The 18,039-nt window shown below is 41.4% G+C and overlaps 1 pseudogene; it reads left to right on the top strand.

The window, feature by feature from the left end:
* The first annotated feature begins 4,260 nt into the window (after positions 1–4,260).
* Positions 4,261–5,356, top strand: LOC121441910 (annotated as a pseudogene).
* Positions 5,357–18,039: the final 12,683 nt, after the last annotated feature.

Raw genomic sequence — 18,039 nt, 5'->3', positions numbered from 1 at the left:
TGGATGTGTGTGTGTGTGGATGTGTGAATATGTGTGTGGTGCATGCATACATGTGTATGCATGCGCACATGGTTTTTAGAGAACAAACTTGATTGCTCTAACTAAAAAGCTGGTCACTTGGTTTCTTGAGACAAGGTCTCTCACTGGTCTGGAACTCGTAGATTTGTCTAGTCTGAATGGTTAGGAAGTATGAGGGAAGTTTTTGTTATTCCCTTTTTACCAATCCTGAGATAAAAAGCTCTCACCATGATGCTAAACTTTTGATGGGTGTTGGGGCCGCACTAGGGCTCCTAGATATGTGAATCACTTTACTAACTGAGCCATCTCCCAGTCCCAGCTCTTTACCCATAGATCCTTCTGTCCTTGGTTGGACTTTGAAAATAGAGATCATAGAAACTCATTTGAATATCTCCAGGAGGTAATTTTCTCCAGAAGCCTCAGAAACTTCCTATATAAAAACAGAAATCAAAACTCAGAGAGTTCATCAGCTTACTGTCACACACCGTCGAGCGGAAGCTAACGTTTCCACTGTTAGCAAATCATTCATCTTTGAGATGTATCTGATTTTGGTTTAATGTACTTTATGTCACTGATAAAAGACATTTTAAGAAAATAAATTTATTGTTTGTAAAAATTCTCAAACCAACTAAAACAATAAATACCCGAAATCCCAGCAGAGGGTGACACAGGAAAATCCTAGGAACGCTCTGACCGGTCAGTCTAAATGAATTGGTAAGCTCCAGATTCAATGAGAAACTCTTTCAAAAAATATGGAAAACACACGACATTGATCTCTAGCCTTCACACACAAGCAACACCCCCCCACTCACATGCATGCATATATATGACAGAAAAATCCTAACATTCGATAGATTCTCAATCTAAACTTTTGACAAATTAGTAACTTGTATCCAAGTTTAAATCTAAAATTATGAGGCATATCAAAAGTCAATAAAGAGCTTTGGAACACTGAATTCTTTAAGGAACCCAGTTGTTCCCCTTGAAGTATACCCCATATTTGGATGATTATAGTCCTGTGTGCCATCGTATCTGTTTTTTAATGTGGTTCTGGACTGAACATAAGGCTTTATGCATACTAAGCAGGTACTCTAAAAGCCCAGCTACAGCTTCAGCTCCATTTGGTTATTTTTGAAAAATATTGTTCATTCTTAATATGAGTGCACTCAGAGCAGTATTAAATCATCTCTTCAAGACTTCTAGAAAACAATTCTTGCCTGAAAACAAACTCTGGTCATGAGGAGGAGAGTGCAGCCTTCTTATTACACGCTGTATTTCACAGCAGACTCACCTTGTGCAAGAGCAAACTTCCCTGTGCCAAGAGAGCTCAGGCAGATCAGTCCTGAAGAGCAAGGAGGTTGACCTCCACAGTTTCACACGCAGAAGCAGGATGTTGCCCGAGCAAGCTCCAAGGAGGGTAAGCATTAGCCTCTATTAAAACATCTGTATAGTCAAATGCTCTCTCTCATTTTTTAATTATTCCCTTAGCACCATTGTCGTTCAGTGTGTAACTGTTCTTGGGGATATTTTGAGATTTTTTAATAGGGTAGAAAAACCTTCACAGGTGAATAAGAAATGCAGAAGAATCACTCTTGATGTGAGGTGGAACTTGTTACGTTCATGCGCCTTCCTGCTTTCTTCTTTCTACCACCTGAGCTCTCACTGCGGCATGAGTCTCCTGGAAATCCACCAAGCATGTTCTTACTTCAAGTTTTCTTCCTCTTTGGAGCAATCCTTTCTCCTCAACCATTTGTCTGAGACTCCATGCTGCTTTCTAAAATTAATAATCTTGAAAACGTCTTTTGCAGGCTGTTTGCTACCACTTACCTCTCGCCTTCCTCTCAGTAATTTTACATGAACAATCAGATTCATTGTATTTTCTGAAGTGGAATGGAATGTGGAAATCTAAAAAGTCTATGAAGGACTTGTTCTGTAGGTGTTCAGAGTATACCTTGCCATTAGTTGTGGCTTCTAAGTAACTATTATTAATGTAGACAGAAAACTATTGAACATGAATGAAAGACTTTTCTAAAGAACTCCTTAACGCATAAACAGTGGAATGAGTCCCGAAATAGTTGACACTTAGAGGACACATTTCTGGCTCCTTACAGAATCAGAATTTGAGTCCAATCTTTGTACTCCAGCAGAAGCAGTGCCCACAACACCAAGTTGCTCTGTATGCCACACCTTATATGTGCCTGTTCATTGGGCCTTCTGAAGGTAACACTCAGCCTGTGTGTTTCTGCTTCATAACCAGTAGAACGGGCTTTCTATTGATGGATCTTTAAAAGAAGGATATGTTTAGTTTTCATGTATTTTAGTTCTGTATATGTGAAACTACATATACATGTTTTACATTCTTCTGTGTCTAAAGCGTCACTGGATATGCTTCCTGTTTCTTCAAGGCTTCCTCTGCCATGATGCTTTGCTCCTGGGATAATGGTCTTTAATATGTCAATGATTCGAGTGCAAGGCTATTTTCTAGGTCCTTCATTGTTTCACAGTGAAATTGAAAGAGGGAATCCAGCTGTTTATATGCAATATGCAGCAATTATGAAGTTCATTTCCAGAAGCCACTGTCACCATGGCAACTTGTAATTCTGGAAAAAATAGGGACAGGCTGTCGAGTGACTTCCACTGGGGCCAACTTGTAACCAGGAATGGCTGAGGCAAGGCTGATGAGCAGCCTTTAAGCATTGCTGTTTATTTTGAGTTAGAAGCAGTTTTTGCAACTCACACTCCCTTAATCCATAACCTCAAATCCTTTAAAGTTCAGTTATCAGTGAAACTTGAATTTCTAGATTTGCCAGAATCTGCCCTAGAGGGCTAAGTAGTTCAAATGAAACAAGAGCCGGCATTGTATTGATGTTTATTTCATAGCTCCTTAAACGCCAAACTCAAAGACATCACATCAAACTGACTGAACTTGAAGCCTGTGTTGCAGGAACCTCAGAAAGTTCAAATGAGGACCACAGAACCCGGACTCTTGATATGCAGTGCTTCTGAGAGTACACTGAATTCTTTGATATTTCAAGAAAAAAAATAGATAGGGCTTACTTTAGAATGAATGATTTTTTTTTTTTTTTTTTTTTTGGTGTGGTATTTCAACTTCATCAGGTTGGAATGGAAACGGGAATTGCTGAAGGGGCAAGACAAGGTGAGGACAGCAAAGGGACAGAGAGAAGGCAATTTGGAGTCTGAAATAATTGAAAACAATTTGGCTAGGGTACAGAGTTGATTGCCATGCTCCCTGTCACCCACGTGTGTCTCTTTGACAGACCGTGTGCAGCTCTACATGCTCCAGAGGGAAGTAAGACAACAGGCAGGGAAGGGTCAAGCTTTCAATGCCTACAGCACCGGCTTGCACCCTGGGAAACGCATGGAGATGAAATGCTAAGTGACTGCCAGCTGCAAAGGCATCAGAATTGGATTTTTGCTCTTTCTGCCTCTTTTGACTCTCTCTTTGATCCCTGCTGGCAGCACGCTGGGCATGTGTGAAAACCACAGCTCAGAGATACCATCCCCATTGGGAAAGTGAAAGAAAAGCTGACCCAATGGGCAGTTGGCTTTCCTCTCTGAAATGTTCAGGGGAGCTAAAGTCGGGGGATGCTCCAAAAAGACAAGGGCAGACCCCTTCTCCATGGGGCCATTTTTGGTTTTTGTGCTCTTTTGATCAAAGAGTAAGCAGGTAACCTTACATAGAACACCAATCATAAGGAAACATTCACTGATTGGCAGTTTCCAGAATAAAGTTTACTGTCTCTCTGGGCAGAAGTTAGACCCTGGGAGCAACTGGATACAGAGGAAGGTGCTAGAGATGTGATTTGCAGAAATATAGGCATAAAAGTCCTCGGAGTGTGAGAAAAAGAAAACTTCAAGATAGGAAGTCAATGCTCACAAGAAAAACACATGAAAGGATTTCAAGTGAGTTCTAAGTGGGTGGCAGAAGGTGTCGCCTGAGGTTAAGAAAGACATGTAATGACGTCCACTATTGTCCTGCTATAGATTCCCATGAGCTCTGATTGAATTTACCAAGGACACTTTCTGCTTCTGTCTGTATCTTCAAAACCAGCCTACTGTTGCTCTTTACTCTAGATCTTCACTCTGAAGCTGAAGTTTGGTCTTCCTTAAAACAGTCCTGGAAGATCCCTGTCGAAATGGAGGAAGATGCGAACCGAGTTTGCCTGTCTCTGGGAATGGAGGGGAGTGCGGGGACCGCAGTCTAGGAGTCCAAGACTGGAGTTCTCAGACGCGGCCGAACCGCCGGGGTCTGAGAAGGTAAGCGACAACGGTGCTTGGGTGCTTTGAGGACCGATTTGTCGAGGAGGCAGCGGACGTCTGCTCTGCGGGGCTACATCGCCATGGGAGGCCGCCCTGCAATTTTGGCTACGAAAGGCAAGTTCGGCGAGGCTTTCTGGCATAGGAGCATGAGAATCTGACAACTAGTGAAGCATGGCGAGGAGCATACCCAGGGACCCCGAACTGGCTGTGCAAGAGCCGGACCGAAGGTCTCTGGGCACAATGGAGGACAAGCGGAACATCCAGATCATCGAGTGGGAACACCTGGACAAGAAGAAGTTCTATGTGTTTGGTGTGGCAATGACGATGATGATCCGCGTTAGCGTGTACCCGTTCACCCTCATTCGCACCCGGCTGCAGGTTCAGAAGGGCAAGAGCCTCTACCATGGGACCTTTGATGCCTTTGTCAAGATCTTGCGAACAGAGGGAGTGGCTGGCCTCTACTGGGGCTTCCTGGTCAACACCTTCATGCTCATCTCTGGCCAATGCTATGTCACCACTTATGAGCTCACCCGGAAATTTGTAGCCGACTACAGCCAGAGTAACACAGTGAAATCACTGGTAGCCGGCGGCTCGGCCTCCCTCGTGGCCCAGAGCATCACAGTGCCCATAGATGTGGTCTCCCAGCACCTGATGATGCAGCGCAAGGGCGAGAGAATGGGTCGCTTCCAAGTTCCTGGGAACCTAGAGGGACAAGGGCTCATTGCCTTTGGCCAAACTAAGGACATCATCAGACAGATCCTGCGGGCTGATGGGCTTCGAGGCTTCTACCGAGGCTATGTGGCCTCACTGCTAACGTACATCCCAAACAGTGCTGTGTGGTGGCCCTTTTATCACTTCTATGCAGGTTGAAGGCAAGAGCTCCATCATCCTGACCTTCAGACAGCTGATGGCCGAAGAGGGGCCTTAGGGCCTCATGAAGGGCCTCTCTGCTCGAATCATCTCAGCTACACCCTCTACTACTGTCATCGTGGTGGGCTATGAGAGCCTCAAGAAACTCAGCCTCCGACCTGAGCTGGTGGACTCAAGACACTGGTAGCCAATGGCGGACAGAAAGGCTGTGGTTTCACACATTCTTCTGGGCCAGGGTAGAGCAGGGAGGAGAGTATCCTTGTGAATGCCACCACGACACACCCATCCTGCTTCTGGCCCGCTGACCTATCTGGGACAAGACGATAAACTTTGGACGGCTCTTGCTGAGGAGGTTCTGTGCTGGCTTTCTTGTTCCCAGATCTGGGCCCCTCACTAGGTCCTCATACTCAGTCATGGCCTGGAGATCAACCTCCACAGGACCCTGCTGGCCCCTCGCTGATGCCCCTCTCTCTGTGTCCGCCCCTCAGGCCTGGAGAAGAGCTGCTATAGAGTTTGCTTGTCCCCTGCTTTTCCATCGTAAGACTTTAAGTCATGACAGCTTCAGGCCTACTGTCAGAAGCCCTCCTCGGAGAAGTGGAAAACTGTGACGTCGATCCCAGTTCTTTATCCCTTTATTTCTTATGCTTGCTTAAATTTGGGACCAAGTTGTCCACTGGACTACTCTGCTTTGCCCTGCCTTTGGGGACAAATGGGGGCAGGGCACTCTGCAGGGTGTTCGTCTTCTCTGGGAGCTACTAAGATGGAGAAACGCCAAAGCTTCATTTGGTTCGTATAGTTGAACATCTGTGAAGCAGGCAACTAGTCTTGACAGCATCGGGTCTACTGTAAGAAGCCCTCCTTGGAGAAGTGGAAAACTGTGACATGAATCCCAGTTCTTTATCCCTTCCCTTTCCTTTTAGGCCTGGGACCCTGAAGACAAGAATGGGCTGTTGGCCTCCACTGGGACTACAGTGGAGGGCACAGTCCTAAGTGGATCAAACTTACACTGGAACATTTCCCTGAAGCCAGGTTGAGAAAGCCACTGGCTTGGCAAATAATGAGAGGTGCGTGTTCCTCACTGTTCTCTCCTCAGGACAGCTGACCCGAGCCCCGGAGGCAGCAGTGGAGGCGCTGAGCCCCAGGCAGCAATGCCACTTACATACCTGTCCCCCAGATGAACAACAGGTGTCTCCCAGTGGGACTCTGGAATATGAACTGCCCTTGTTTTTCTTGTCCTTGGTTGTGAAGTGTCATCCTAGTCACGGTACCCTGTGGTGGCAGCAGAAGAAAGAACAGTCAGGAAGACACCCAAGGCCAGGCCCACTTCAGTGACCAGCCTCATACTGCCAAAATTGTTGATGCTCCCGCAGGGGCTTCTTCCCAGCCTCCACCAAGCCTATCCAGAGAAACATGGCCCGTGGAGTGGAAAGAAGACAAACTGCCTACTTAAGATGATGGCCTGGGTGATGCTTTCAACCTTTTTTAGTGGTCCCATGCCTTGGGAAACGTCATGGTGCCAATCTGGAAGGTGCTAGCTAACTGAAGCCTTCTCGTTTCTTCCATCCTGAGTAGGAGCCATCTCTGTACTGACCTCTGTAGTCTATTCTCGTTTCCTCTTGAACTTTACTTTTATTGGTCTCAGCATGTCAGTTGTTTTGAGACGGAGCCTCAGACAAGTCCTAGGCTGGGTTTGATTCACTGTGAAGCATAGGATGACCTTGAACTCTTGATCTCCCTCCCCGTCCCCGAGTTCTGGGTTTACTGTGTACTGCTAGGCCTCACTTCCTGCACTTTATTGCTAGAGCCCCCCAATTTTGTCCATAGTCATCTGAAGGGCAGATCCCCCAGATCATTTTAAATCTTTTTACTCCTCACATCCACCCAAGTACTGTCAATACAATGGAAGCAAGGACCCCCACACCACAAGGTTTTCTGAGCGTGACTTCTTGAGTCAGTCTCTCATCTTTCTTTGAGCCTTCCTTACTGGGGCAGTGTGCGGACGAGTGCGGACACCACGAGAGGGTCCTGCTTCTCACGCCTTAGGTTATTTTTTCCTCCTGACTTCATTATTTTTTCTTTTCTTTTCTTTCTTTTTTTTTTTTTTGACAGGGTTTCTCTGACTTCATTTTCTTGTGCAGTGTGTAGTCTCTCCCGCTCCTGTCGCTTCTCCTCCCTTTCCTTAGGCACCCTGTCCTGACCCCTACTTTCTTACCCGAAGTCAGGGACTAGAATAGGCCAGTGGGCGCCCGTCTTTCCAAAACTGGAGAGCAAGACAGCTAGAAATTTCAACCTGTTGGTCCATAACCTATTTTAGAAACTCGAAACGACTGGAAAACATGGGGAAGAACATGCATTTAAGCATTTGATAAAAATGGACTATTGAGGATATTAGCTGTGAATATTCACTGTTGCACTGTATGAAATCTTTGAAATGTAATTAAAAGTTTTTATTGAGCCCCCCCCCCCAAAAAAAAACAGTCCTGGAAGAAAACACAGGTTTTGGCAGTTAAAGTCCAGAATTTGACATGTCATTTATTTGCACTAAAATTACTAAGAACCCTGGGTAAATATTAAAGGCAAAAAGTTATTGTTCATAATTCTTGAGGCTGAAATTCTGAGGTGAGTATCCTAGCATAGTTGGTTCCTTTAGAGTCTCCTTTTGAGATGTAGGTTCCCCGTATAGCCACGTACCCTTCTATGTATCTGTGAAAAAGTAAACCCATTCTTGAGAGCTTTTCCTTAGCCTAGCAGTTGTTTCCAACTGGACTAACTCCCAAATGCCGTCAGGTTGATATCGGGTTTCAATCTAAGAATTCAGAGGAAATGGAAACATTGCATCTATTCTGCCTCTTATCTCTCATTGCCATAATGATGAAAGGCTCACCAGAAATCCTTACATTCATGCTCCTTGTATGTGACATGTACGCAATATGCTTAAAATGGTGTCCAGCAGTGGGCAAGCTGTCACCAATAGCAATGAACATCACTAATTCCCCTCTAAAATTCATAGTAGCTGTCTTCAAGATACAGCTGGCAAAATAAAAGGTGAGGAGCTCAGGCAACAAGGCAGCAAAAAAGTCCAGAGATAAGGTAAGAGCAACCTCAGTTGGGTAAGAAACCTTTGCCATTCTTTTGTACTATAAAAATGTTCTATCTGGTAAGTGAGGCTTCAATTAAAATGAAAGGGGAGGAAATTTGGTCTCAGAATATTATAACTAAATTGAATTAGGAGAATAAGGCTAAGGATACCACTTAACCTGCTCATAGGTATCCCAGAATGACTTGATTAAACCCAAAAGCCAAAAATGTTCTTTGTAATGTGCAGGAATGTTCACACAGGCATTCTGAATGAGCACTATAGTGACTGGTCTGTACTGTTGGAGGAGGCATATAAAACCAAGACCAAAGTGAGCAGGAAGCTCTTTGTGAGCCTAGTGAAATCTGACAAAGGCTTCCCAGGAGAAGCTGAAAGATTTGGGACACTTATTTCTGTGAGCATGGATGTCAAGTGTAAGGTGGGTACAGGAGGAAACCCAGGATATGTTATTGTTGGAATTCTTAAAAGTTAATGTGTTGGGGGGTTTGTCTCCAATGTTCACACATGAGGCTTTGGGGGAGTGATTAGATCACAAGGGATTCGATCTCTTGAGTTTATTATATGTTGATTAGTAGGAACCGTGTGTGTGTGTGTGTGTGTGTGTGTGTGTGTGTGTGTATAAAACAGAAGTTCTCTTTTTACTTCCTTCTGCAATGAGGTATTATCTTCCCCTTCCCCAGACCTCCACCATGATGTCCTGTCTCATTACAGATCCAGAAACTAATGATAGAATAAAATGACCCCAGACGCCCAAACTGAAGTCTCTGAAACCATGAGCTAAAGAGAATCTTTCCTCAGCTAAGTTATTTATCTTGGGTGTTTCTCATAGTCATGAAAAATCTACTTAGCATAGTAAGCTCCGTTGGAATAGAAACTTTTTTTTAGAGGACATGGACGGAGGGGGGAGGACCTTGGACTTTCCACAGGGCAGGGAACCCTGACTGCTCTTTGGACTGGAGAGGGAGGGGGAGAGGAGTGGGGGGAGGGGAAGAAGGGTGGGAGGAGGGGGGGGAAATGGGAGGCTGGGAGGAGGGGGAAACTTTTTTTTTCCTTTTCTCAATAAAAAAATAAAATAAAATAAAGTTAAAAATAATAAAATAAAAAAAGAAAACAGACTGACAGCATCTGGCAGGGTCTAACTACTTACTAGTTTGTGAACAAAGAAGGACTCAATGATACAGCATAAAATGTGGACTTTATTTATCTTTCTTACTGATCTACATAAGAGTTCATTTTGTACCTAAAACAAGTCATGTAAACACCTCATAAGACACCCCACCTGTTTTTCATATCTATGTAAAGGTGCTGGGTGCATATAAAAATAGTTATGCAAAATTCCCACGAATACACAATTAAATTGGGATATAATTTCAATATGGGCCCCACCTAAACATTTCTGTGACTTTCTCGATCTCTTCTCATACTGGTAATATACTATTTAGTGGTTGATATCTGTGGAACATTTTCTATTTCCATTACCCATTTTTTCCATGATAATTTTTCAAGAAGAATTTTTATTTTTTTTTTATCGGGGCTATCTACCTTGCTTTTTTTCAGAAAGTGATGCCATTTAGAGACATTACCCTGGTCATGACTTCCTGAGTTTAGACAGAAAGATGGAGATATTAGAAAAATGATGGGGTGATGACGATTCCTGAGACCCTATTGTTTGGCAAAGTAAAAGGTGAACTAGATAATATTTTGGAAAGGTAAAAAGAAAAAAATGTGAAGAACTTGCATAAGCAGCATGTGGCTGCCGCTTGATAGGTCAAGAGCAGCCTGAAGTCTCTGTGGTTGAACACTTACGAGGAGCAGAAATCACATACTGCATTTTAGGCTTAGGGAATTCGGAGGGAGGGAGAGCAAGGGTTTTAGGAAAGATGAGTGAGGTTTGCGGATGAAATGATTGGTGAGTGACTGAGTTCTGATTCTTAAGCTATGGGCCCCGGGATCTAGGTTAAGGATCACAGCTATTTAAAAAGCTGTGTGAGGAGGAATGAAGAGTGAAAGAACAGCAGAGACTGGATTTTCACTGGTAATGAGCCAGAGAATTAAATACCAAGTGCATTTGAAAATATTCCAAACCAGTTGGGTCATAGAAGGAAGCTTAACAGAAACAGCCTGTGAGAGAGAAATTGGACTTTTGGAGTAGGACTCTAGATTTGGCAAATAAATATACAAGAGGCCCAGTTAAATTTGAAATTCAAAATAAGTAATGAATACGATTTGACTATAAATATGTCTCTTGGAATATTTGAGATAGACTTACATTAAAAATATCCAATATTTGGGGCACAGTTATTTAAAAGCTATTCAATAGCTGATAAGTATTTCCTCCTTGAAATGTTCCTTGTTTACGTGAAATTTAAAACTAATTGGAATCAGTATGCCTGATGACAATCTGACTTTGCTGCTGACAGTGTTAGGCACACAGTTTCAGCCTTCCTGCCCTAAGCTCTGTGAGGACATTCATGTCACCATCTCCAGAGATGAGGTATTCTTTGAGATGGAAAGAATTCTATTTTAATATTCTAGTTACAGATATATCTGGCCTTCTTTTTAGAGATACATTATCTTCCTACAATGATCTACTGATTATTGATATCAGGCATATCTATCAATTCTATAAAGAAATAATTATTGTGCACACATCATGTTCATAGAAGGTACTCGATAAAAATTTTGAACAATTTTCATCCTGAAATATTGTGGCCTTCACAGAGTAGCTGACAAAGGTTTATCTTGCTCAGGGAATCTTAATTGTTTACATTTATTTTATCATTTTTCATTTAAGAAAATCACTCTCCCATAAACTTATAAAGGTTCTATTAAGCCGAATGTTAATGTCAGTCTCGAAAGGAGTAATTAAGAAGATACATTTTGAGAACATTTCTTGCTAATAAATAATGCACCATTTTTTTATCCTTAACTAGGTTATGTTCTTCACAAATCATTCAGGTGTTCTTTCTGTGTAATCACTGGGCAAGAGTGCTCTTACTGCTTCCTGAGCCGCTATCACCAACATTCATAAACTACCTTCATATGTCCAATATTTTTATTCAGCCCTCATATCCCTCTTTTGAAGGTTGTGTTCTTAAGAAAGTCACAGAATCATATCACTTAGTAACTCCTCAGTTTTCTGCAGCACAGAATTTTTAGGCAGAGTTTAATTCCTGCTACCATGGTTCTAACAGCTCTTCAATCATAACCTCAGCTTTTGTCTCCATATCCTAAGGCAAGGCAAGTGTACTTGGAGGAACTGGGGATATGCTGAGTATACATCTTTGACCCAGGTACCAAGGAGGACCCTTTTTATGGAAAGGAGGCAGAGAAACATCTAAAGGTGATATTAGAATCAAATCTTAATGAGCTTTACTTCAAAAACTCTTTAAGAGGGTCTTTTAGGAGACATTGGTGACAAGGGGTAGGTATTGCAGGTATACAAGCAGAACTGTCCTCAAGGTCAAGGATCAGGCTGCCCTTAAACTCTGAAAGAAAAATGTCACATGGGAGCAACTTATTGTTAGAAATGACTTAGTTGCATAGAGAGACTATCTAACTTTCCAAACCCAAGGATGAACCAGAGGCTCTGTATTCTGTCCCACTATCAAGAAAACGCATTAGTATCTCAGAAGCAACCTCAACGGAAAGACAGAGGACTGGGACACAATCAGGTATTGAGATATAAGAGTATGCCATAAACTATAATTAAGAGAAAAATGTGAAGTTAAAGTATCCCTGACTTTGTAAAAGGTACAAAATATAAAATTCCAAGCAGGATGAAAACAGGCAAGGGAACAATGGAATCTAATTAAAGGCACAGACTTAAATTCATACACCTATTGACACCTGATTTTCAACAAAGAAGCCAACATTATACACTGGAAAAAAAGAAAAAAGAAAGCATTTCTAACAAATGGTGCTGTTCTATCAGCATGTAGAAGAATGCAAATAGATCCAGATCTATCACGTTGCATAACACTCAAGTTCGTCTGGATCAAAGACCTCAAAATAGAACCAGGTACACTGAAATTGATAAAAGAAAAAGTGGGGTGCCTTAAACACCTTGGCATAGGAGACAAGGGTTTCTTGGGTTTTCAAGGGTTTCTTGAAAAGAACACCAATAGCATAGGCACTAGAACCAGCAATTAACAACTGGGAACTCATGACGCTAAAATGCTTTGAAGCCTACAAAATAGGAAAAGATGTTCACCAACCCAAACCAAACAGAGGATTCATTTCTAAAGTATATAAAGAACTCAAGAAACTAGACATCAACAAACCAAACAATCCATTTAAATCTGGGATACAGATCTAAACAGTGAATTTTCAAAAGAGGCATCTCAAATAGTACATTAAGAAATGCTCAACTTACTTAGTCATCATGGAAATGCAAATCAAAACAACTCTGGGATTCCATCTGTCTTATGGTTTTCAATTGCTGTGAAGGGACACAATGACCATGGAAACTCTTAAGAAGAACACATTTAATTGGGGTGGTTCATTTACAGCTTCTGAGGTTCCGTCTATTATCATCACGACAGGGAGCATGGCATCCTGCATGTAGATGTGGTGCTGGAACAAACTATGCTAGATCTTGCAGGCAAAAGGAAGTCAATGGCCTCCCTGGGTGGCATTTTGAGCATAGATAACCTCAAAGCCTGCTCCAACAGTAACACACTTCCTCTAACAAAGCTATACCTGAGCCAGCAAAGCCACACCTCCTCTGATATTATAGGGTCATTTACATTTAAACTACCACATCGTCTTACATCTGTCAGAATGGCTAAGATTAAAAACACAAGCAACAGCTCATGCTAGAGAAGATATGGACAAAGGGGAACACTCCTCCATTGCTGGTGGGAATGGAAACTTGTAAAGGCACTTTGGTAGTTTCTCAGAAAATTAGGAATTAGTCTACTTTAACACCCACTGGGCATATATGCAAAGAATGTTTAATCATACCACAAGGATACTTGCTCAACTATGTCATAGCAGCTTTATTTATATTAGCCAGAAACTGGAAACAATGTAGATCTATCTCAACCAAAGAAAGGATAAAGAAATTTTCATACCTTTATACAATGGAGTATTACTTAGCTATTAAAAACAATGACATTTCAAAATTTGCAAACAAACAAGAAAAAAAGTCATCTTGAATTAGGTGACCCAGACCCAGAAAAACAATGGTACATATGCTCTCATAAGTGTCTATTAAAGGATAAACATGTTACAACTCACAGACCTAGAGAAACTAGGTAACAAGTAGAGCTCAACAGGGGAACATGTGAATTTCTCTGGGAAGAAGAAATAGACTAAATGTTGCAGATGGATGGGGGGTGGGGATGATGTGAACAGGAACAGTCAGGCGTGGGAAGAATGGAGGTTAAGAGTAGTGGGAGAGGCAACAGAAGATAGGGGTCATCTCAGGGATGAACTAGGATCCAAACATAATGAGAATTTATAGAAATCTATGAAGCTGACTCTAGGTAAGACTCCTAGAAATGGGAGATATGGAGCCTGAACTGGTTGTTTCTTGTAATTGGGCAAGACTTCCAGTGAAAGGATTGGTATATCAACCCAGGCACATAAACTTAAACCTACAATTTGTTCTGCCTACAAGATGTGCTGGGGTGTAAATGGCGCAGAAATTGTAGGAGTTACTAACCAATGATGGATCCAGCTTGAGACCAATCACCATGATAAGGAGCTAACTTCTGAATCTACCTGGAGGTCCAGAATGCAGAGGTGGGCTATCCCTGAAGAATAAGAGAGAACCAAAAGCAATTGGCAAAGAAAATTTTAATGACATGAACTGATTCCTAATAATAAGAATATATCAGTAGGTAAATTCATAGATTGGTGCCTATTTCAAAGGTCATCAAAGAGGCTTCACCCAGAAAACAGAAACAGAGATCCACAGTTAAACATTAGGAGGACCTCAGGGAATTCTGCAAAAGAGGGAGAAGGACTGTTGCATCCAGAGGGATCAAGGGCAGCATAAGAAAACCTACAAAATCAACTAACCTAGGCTCAAGCGATGCACAGAAACTGAACCAAGAACCAGTGAACATATATAGAAATGATTTAGGACCCCTGCACATGTTGCGTTTGTGTAGCTTGGTCTTCTTCTGGGACTCCTAAGAGTGTGAACAAAGGCTGTTTCTGACTCTTTTACTGGCTTTTGGAACCTTTATTCTCATACTGGGTTGTATTGCTCAGCCTTCAACTTGATATACCGCGGCTGGTTGATATCCATGGGAGACCTGTCCCCCAGGGAAACAAATGGAGGAGGAATGGATATAAGGGCAGAGGGAAGGTGGAGTGGAAGGACTTGGAGGAGAGGAAGAAGGGGAAACAGAGGCCATGTTGTATAGATAAATAAATACATGTTTTTTAAGTTCCAAACAAAATTATGGATACATTGCTTTTGTGGAAAATATACAAATTGCATCTGCAAACACACCCATTTTTTTTGCTTGTGTTTTCTTTTTCGTTCTGATAATTTTATTTTCAACATTACTTGTGCATCCTAGGCAAGCACTCTGCTACAGGACCAAATCCAGTCCCATCCTGTATCTTCACAGTGTCTGTGTTGTTTGTATAGAGGTTGAACTTGCAAATCTTGTTCCTCTGAGTGATTTTCCATGCTCATATTACTTTCCCACATTTTACCTTTCTGAACAAAGTTACAATGTCTTCAGGAAGAGTTATAAAATAGTGAGGAAAGAAAAAAATGTAACTTGTCGGGACTTTCCCTTACACTTTGCTAAAGTTAGTTCCCTTTCTGTCCTACTCTGTGTCAATATGATGGTTTGTAATTGTCAGCGGTCCGTCATGCTAAGGTTTTCATTGGCTGCTAAACCCATAAAGGATTCTCAGCTGAGCGGACACAAGGTGATGGAGAAATCTCTATTCTATAACAACTGATAGGACATCGCCCAGCAGTCGGAGATAGTTTGTGGCAGCTCATCTCTCACAGAGGATCAGCTGTCTAAGACCAGCTCAACAAAATTTCAGGGTAGGAGTGTGAGGATTACAATTATTAAGCAAAAGGAACAGAAATATGAGAGAAATAAGAGACATAAATACAGCACAACACTGGGAGGGAAATTCAGTGAATCCTGTATCCTGAATATGTCAGCATTTATTTTCCACATGCTTATATACTTCACTCCAAAAGGGAAGGGGGAGACAACAGACTTCATTAACATGATATCAGGAATAGACTTGAATTCTCAAACCTTTGGTACAGGCGGAGCAGATCCACCTCTATACCCGAAATACTAATTTTTCACACCCTTAGTCAGAATCTCTAGTTTGCAGCCACATCTGTTGTGAACAACTTTAAAAGAGCAAAAATAATCTCGAATTCTCTGACCTGTAGTCAGGGTGGAACACGTTCACATCTATGGGCTCTTACAGTCAGCCAACAGAAGACCAATATCAGAGACCTGAGAACACGAAGACCCGAGAACACAAAGACCTCATATGCAACTTTCCTTTTTTCTTTTTCTTCTTTATAAACATGACTAAGTTTCATTCAGCAAAATTTGTGGAACCCCTTATAAGTTTCAGACACCATTCTAGGAGCTGAGTATACAGTAAACAGAACAGAAAGCAGTCGTTGTTCACATAGAGTGTTCACCTTAAATATATTTGGACTTCAGTTTCTAATACCAAAATTTTCTTTATAAACAACAAATTATGTAAAAATAATTTATAAGGAAACTATCTAGATGGGTACAAATATGGGGTGTCTTAAAAACACCAAAACAAAGAGAAAGAGTGTCTTCAGGGTTGCATTCATAAAGAGAAACCAAGAAGAAAAGAAAGTAATTGGAAAATTAAGCACCAGTATGTATGACATATGTGTATGGATTTCCGTATATGTATGTATGCATGCATTAATTTTCTTGGTTCTCTGCATGGTTTCAAAATATGATACTTCATTTTACAATATATCAGTGAGTTAGAAGATGAAAAGTCCTCACATTCTTTCTTTCTCTCTTTGAACAGATAATAAACATCATCCTTGAATGGGGGCTGTGCTATCTATGAAGAGAAGGCACCCATGGAAATGTTCAAATTAGAGCTGATAGGTTGGTGACTTGCATCTCCTTGCAACTCCTTCCCCTTTATTGACAAGGAAACTGAGGCTGAGGCTGCTGCCATGATTGAGCTGCCATGAACATAATTTACAACATCCTTGGGAGCAAAGCAGTCTCCTTTGACCTACAGTTCAAGGCCTCACTAACGCCACAGTATTATTATTAAAAAGAGATTACCTCTTTTTAAATCATATTGATGATATTAGTGAGGTTTTTGAGCTGAGGCAGGAAGCCAAAGTGTGTGTAGTATGTAGTGCTAACTTCAGAAGATGATTAAGACATCAACCATTGGGCCATTTGCCCTAGGTGATTACTTATAAAGGCTCTAAATCACCACTGCAAATGTATTCAATGAAGAAATTGATATTTATCAGAGAAAGGGCTGAAGGTGTCTCTATAACATAATTTGACAAACAGCCTGAGAATATGCAGACAAGCGTTTACCCTCATGGGTTGTGCCGTCTTGCTGACAGGTGCTGAACTGCCTTCTAAAAGACCTGACTCTGGATAACTGCAGGGACTTGGCTAATAGATTCACATCTCGAGGTCTTCCTAAGAAGAACCTATGCATGCTTTGCTTTTTGCCCCACTCAGAACCTTTCACTAAGAAGTCAAAGTATGTAAATTCTGCCCCTTTAAGAATGGCCAATGTTTTCTCTTGCCTAGGTCACTACATGATCAGTAATAAGTTTGCTGAACATTCACTATACAAGTCTAAAGAAATGCACAGCAGGAAAGATCAGTTTTGCTTAGTATCATTGTTCTGAAACCAATTCAAAGTTTGTTTGGAAACTCCCAATATCTTCCACATTTCTGTCCCTCTTAGGTTCCTACCAAAAAGAGCCAGTTCCCAAAGGGAGCAATCAAACCTGTCCGGAGATGAAACAGGGTCTATATGATAATAACTGTGAGACAGTGTAAGATAATGACCTCCCTATCATGAACTCATATTTAAATGAACTGATAAACAAGGGCCTCAGAAGGCCTTTTTATCTCAGGCTTGTGTAGTCTCAGAATATCTTTATGGTTTCTTCCTTCTATGTGGCATTCTCTGAGCTGTTCTTCCTCTTTTTATATAATCCTTTTGTAATCACTTACACAAATGCATATACTGTCCTCCCTTCAGACCTCAGAGTCACAGTGTCAGAGCTGAAAGGACTTGAAAAGAAATGAACCCAACGTTTCTTAAACTTTTATTAGGAGTCATAGTCACCTCAAGGATGGTTACGATTGAGATTCTGTGGAGTCCACATGGAGAGATGCTCATGTGATACTGTAGGGGGTTGGGGGTGGGGATGTTTTAGATATAGTATTGAAACCTTATTTTCCTTAAATATTGGATATTCGTTGAAAATATTAGCATAGAGGTTTATATGTTGAATTTTTCATAAACATTCTAATCCTCCAAATCAACAAAAATAAAATATAATGGAATATATTTAAAAGAAAACTATATGCTTTCACCAGAATCCTGGAAGTTCTGAAATTTTTAAAATATCTAAAATTTACTCTAATAATCATGAAATGTCTTCACAAGTTCAGGAATGGTTGCAGTCATCATTTTTCTCATGTTTTGGCAAACTTTCTTTCCTATGTTGCCTTCATCAGATCTTTAATCAGGAATCAAAGATTTTCATTTCAAACATTTATTACACAAAATAA

This window comes from Microtus oregoni, unplaced genomic scaffold (assembly GCF_018167655.1).
Source record: "Microtus oregoni isolate MIOR12 unplaced genomic scaffold, Mior012 000083F_ref0000379, whole genome shotgun sequence".
In the NCBI taxonomy this organism is placed as follows: domain Eukaryota; kingdom Metazoa; phylum Chordata; class Mammalia; order Rodentia; family Cricetidae; genus Microtus; species Microtus oregoni.
Note: the sequence above shows the minus strand (reverse complement) of the source record. Positions and strands in the feature narration are given on the sequence as shown.